This window comes from Opisthorchis viverrini (assembly GCF_000715545.1).
Source record: "Opisthorchis viverrini unplaced genomic scaffold opera_v5_126, whole genome shotgun sequence".
In the NCBI taxonomy this organism is placed as follows: Eukaryota; Metazoa; Platyhelminthes; class Trematoda; order Opisthorchiida; family Opisthorchiidae; genus Opisthorchis; species Opisthorchis viverrini.
In genome coordinates this window covers 341,708-347,027 of record NW_008751787.1, presented here as the reverse complement: position 1 = coordinate 347,027, position 5,320 = coordinate 341,708, and positions in this window count along the sequence as shown.

The following is a 5,320-nucleotide window of genomic DNA, read 5'->3' as shown; positions in this document are numbered from 1 at the left end:
TACGGAATCTCCTATTTTGAACTGCGAGTCAAGATTTGCTTGGATTTTCCTCCTTGTATTTTCGTATCTGGCTTATATCAGTAATTTTTCCTACTCAGTAGTGACTCCATAGGGCCGTAAACTGCCACAGGTCTTCTGTACAGAACCTGCTGGGTTTCGCCATTTGCAAATCTCAACTCGGTTGCCAGCAAACAGGACCTGAGGACTTCCATGACAACATCAAACATTATCATGTGCAAACCTTGTGAAATTCAGCTCTAGTAGAACTTTTTCGAACATATTAAATGTGTCTATAGCGACGACTGCACCAAAGAGCTATTCTGGAGATCCGAAAACGCAGCGTTTGGTGTCGCTTTATTCAAACTAAAGACAAAATTCAGTTACCGGAGTAGATGTTTCGCCTACTTTGCGTCCACGAGTACAACTTACGCTCAAGGAAGTTTCAGAACCTATGACAGCTTCAGAACTACATGCGCCACATCTCATATAAGCGGAGTCATCATTGCTTCTTTCTTTGGCCGTCAGCGAAGACACATCAGTTGTCTCCACACATGGTCCACAAGTTCCAAGGTCGGTGGNGAGACTCCATAGGGCCGTTAACCACTACACACACGTGCCCATGTTTCTGATCGGGTGTACAAGAACGTACAGTGTATAGATCAAGGATGGATCAAGGTGGTGAAGCACGCGGACAACTAGTTACTCGACCGAGATCGTCATCACCAGTGAATCAACTTTTCCGCATCCGGTTGTCGCCTTGGCTTTCTGGGTGACAAAGGAAAGTTTGGTAGCTTCGCAGGAACGATAGAGAATTGAACGGGTTGGACAACAACAGTCTTCTCTATATCATGTTCTCAAATTACTATGAAAAATGCGCGTGCAGAAAGTCACGATTATCACCCGACTGACAATCACGGGTCTCAATATGCTATATGTCATGTACGTCAGACCGTTTTCCAGCCAAGTGGTTCAAACTGGTTTAAAAACGGACTGCAATCGTGTCAAACGTGTCGGACCCGGATTTACGATGGTTTTTTGTCTTCCGTAAGCGGAATAAAAAGAGTCTCAGAAGTACACGACAACTACCATCCAAACTACCGGCGTGTCTGGTGACCAAAAAGCAGCTTACACCCCAGTTTTTCTAGCTATGCCGTTGTCTACTCGTAACTGTAGTGGCAAGTGGTAGCACTTTTCTGCTGAGTTTCAATTGTTCTGAACAGACTACACTCGCTCTACAGCACAAATTGGAGCTCTTTCGGATGACTGTTGCAACAAGGCAGTGCTACGGTCAACATTCGTATTTGTTTTAAGTGAAATGTGCTCGCTACAACAACCGAAGATGGGGCGTTTCTTTCGAAACATGAAGTTCAGGCAATCGTTTCCAATCCAGGTATATGGCTAATTAGATGAGCGCTATAGTCCATGTCTTAAACATTCCTAGATGTGGTGATCGGGAATGCCTATAACTACGCGGGTGAATAAGTCCATACACCCAGTTAACTGTGAGTCTGGATTTAATTTCGTCAAAGCAGGGTCCTTAGGTTCGACATGAACAGAGTTTCCCAGATCGGTCCATGACTTGATCCAACGCGTGCGTAGTCCACCTCAACTCACCCAGCACAGGACTGTAGAGGTGTTAACACTTGATAAGTCGCCCAATTACTAAACCAAAACACTCGCTGGCTAGAGTAGAATAGGCAGAGAGACGCCATGCCGGCAATGACGGAATAAATGAAAATGGTGTGGCATAGAGCAACCGAAGATAGGAAAGGCCAAAAGGCTTTACGGCAAACCACGCCCGCTGGTTACCGGTATATGGTAAAGCCCTCGTGGCTTTTAAAAAGGATAAAGGCTGACCAGCACAAAACACGTTTAGTAAAACCGGTAAAGTAAGCAGGAGAATGGGGGAGAACTCGGGTAAATGAAAACAGGCCAATGCTAAACTGAATCAACTGGACCAGTAAGCACGGAAACGACCTCAGCAGAGTTACTCAGAACAAAGTGTGGCCCAGCACCAGAAACCAGCCCTGAGCAGGGGGTCAGCGTTTGGCCCATTAGCTCATCAGCCTGGGTAGTACATATACGGATTGCTGATTGGTCAAATACATGAAGGAACCGGATCGGAAGCGAATGGCCTGACAATGAAAGCCTAAAGATGCAAGTACAAATTACTATTGTCGAGATCGTAAATGCATATTTATATCAGTAGAGCTAGCTGGTAGAAACATTCTCTGTCCACTGAGGTAGTGGAGGTGGATAGTAGACCCAGAGTTAGGGGCGCAGTACTCAAAAGGAGGTTTGAGGCAGGATGGTCTGGGGTTCCGTATTCGCACAATGAAAATGAATTTCCGAACGGTACTACATCTCCCTGATGGGCTAAAACAGACAGGTAACTGAGTTCAGAATACCAAACTTTCGAATTCCATCTGGGCATCCCGGGGTCCTAGTGATGCTAGAAATGTATTTCACCAGAATTTTTTGCGCCAGGGTTATGATTCTTTCGGTGGGCAGTGAAATTTGGTGAGTTGCGAAAACAGGTAACAAAATTTGGGTGAGCTTTGGCTTGCTCATGGGCGCAACAAAACGCAAACTTTTGGTGCAAATTGTACTGTTCCACTGGCAGACTTTGCAGCCAAGAGAACTGTGCGTTCAAGAAGTCCCGGACGTACTCCATGGGTAGAACAAGTTGGAGGTAGGATGCTCTCCATCAAGGGTCACCATGGAACGGGACTTGGATGTTGCCTTCCATTGCATCGTCAGACTTTCTGGTAACCGCTTTTGTGATCTCTCGCCATCAGTCCGAATTTTGATCTAGATGCCTCTTGGGTTAGTGCGGATGGTTACAACGGAGTCTTCAGTGCCTCGGGTGATCCATATCGTGCTGTGTTCGGGGTGACGGGCGTACAGTGTGCACTATGTGATAACTAACCTCCGGATCTGACCAGAGCAGTTATAGCAATGGTGGGGCATGGAGACGTGAAAGGGAATAAAAGTCTATTAGGCTTCCGAGGCCATGGCGATTATTCGCTGCTCCTCATTCCTACGGCAGAATAGTAGGTGTAGCGACCTGTCCAAAGAGTGAAGGTGGTGGTTGCTCTCACCGTAGTCACTTCGATGAAAGGAAAGCCCTCCCATCGATTTCCAGCGAGGTTATCCCTCACGTAACATTTCAGGTTCGCCTAGTGGGGAGGGTGTCGTGACGTCTTGGAACCTCCACAGATTCACTGGCTGATAAATAGAATCAAGGATTAACAAAGCATTAGAGATTGGATTTATTCTCGTCATTCACCTGGGAGAAACAAGCAACAGATGGTGCAGCACTTCGTGCTCCGAGTATTCAGCGCGGGACGGTAAGCTTCCCGGTGCGGGAGCTAGAAAAAACAACCAGCGGTATTTTGAACTGGGTTCTCGGTGCAACGCGGACGGCCACTTAAATGCATAAGCTGCCCAAAGTGAGAAAAACACTCAGGCTCGAAAAGGTGTGTTCCCAGCTTGAAAACGTGCTGCTCACAGTGTGTTTATTTTATTATTTGCGTCAGCAATCAAATTGACAGTCCCTGTTCAACCAGGGCACAATCAAGTATTAGGTCACGTCGAAACCAACGATCGTCTAGAAGCGATTTTAAACTTCCCGAGATGCACTCCATAATTAACGGTTTGGAGGCCAGCAACCACTTTGCATTTCGATGAACACACTCCTTTCCGTATCCTTGGTGGGAAGCCAGGTTAACATATTCGATAGGCTGCCTGACGTAAGTCCCATACAATGTGTGATACAGATGAAGGCGCGCTAAATTCTACATGGAACAACGAATGCTGTATGAACCTAACTTCCATGATGGAGTAAAAAGGACATGTTTAAAGACATTCAGGCGCCTAAATCTTTTCTGATGTCAGTCTTCGTAATTCCTCCCGATCCGTTTTTCTTATGCACGACAAAGGCGTATGCAGAGTGTCCGCCAAACGAAATATGGAGGCATATCTTGTTATTTGGAGGACGATATCAGTCCGGTAACCACTGCTTTGCAGCATCGGGATCCTTCGAGAGAGCGTTTGTCGGAACACCAAAATTTTGGGCCGTCAGAAAAAAGCAGATGTTGACTTAAAAGCCTATCCGGAAGGTTGATAAGGCCACTAAGAAAGCGTTGTGGACTCAAGGCGTTGGCCTAGGGAACTTCAATGGGGACTTGTTCACATGACGACCAGTTAAATTTCATTTTCATTCCTAACGTTTTTCTGGGAGAAAATGTTGGGAAGGCTAATAAGCTTCAAGCTTCTATGTGGCAGGCGACTACCGGATTTGTAGACTGGCGTGAAAACCGTTTCCTTCCTAGCAAAAAGACGCCTTTTCTCTTCTTGCGGCTGATGGAGCGCAAGCGATGTGCCTTGGATGTATCCTATACAGGCTCTATTACGCTGAAGAGGGCTGCTTTGTGCAAGCGTTAAATTGGGTCTTTTGTTCATTTCTTCTCTCAGAGAGTAGATCATTTGCTGGATTTTCGACGACATCTCCCACGTACACAAACAGTACATTTTTTTCACGGAATGCTCACTATCGTGGCTTAGTTTCTTTTATCTGGCTTACATGTTTCTCATTTATGGCGGCATCTTACGGAGTTCTAGTTAGTCTTCTGTGTCCTCCATAGTAATCTCTGAAAGATAGTTTCGACCTCGGTTCCGGAAGAGGCCGAATACTTCCAGGTGGCTCCCGGTTTCTTTCAAGCGCGCTCTGAATGCTTTGGGAAAAACAGTGCCACATCAACTTTCTGGAGTTTTTGTTCTCGTATGTCTTCGGTACTGAAGCTTCTCCCCGTTTGGACAAGACAAGGACAATTTGCGCCCCTGGAGATCTTGTGTTGAGGAGGATTGCAGTCCAAGTTCGAGGTTAGTAGAATGTGATTGCAAAACTCAGCATACGTTGATCACTATGTCCAGGAATGTCCAAACTATCACTTAACTAACGCACTGCCATATGGTATTTGATGTTTATCACTTTGGCTGCACCCTCTATGGCCGAGACGCATTCGCCTTATCTTAGGCTTTCCGCACCGCCTGATCAAACGACCGTTTACATGGCTGACTCCCGACCTAAGCTTTCTTTGTTGTTGATCAGGTGGCTGCTGATCTGTTCGGCTGCACCCTGGCCGAGACTCATTCGCCTTATCTTAGGCTTTCCGCACCGCCTGATCAAACGACAGTTTACATGGCTGACTCCCGACCTACCTATTCTTTGTTGTTGATCAGGTGGCTGCTGATCTGTTCGCCGAGATTGGCAACTGGCTTGCAAACGTTTCGTCACCATACGAGGAGACATCATCAG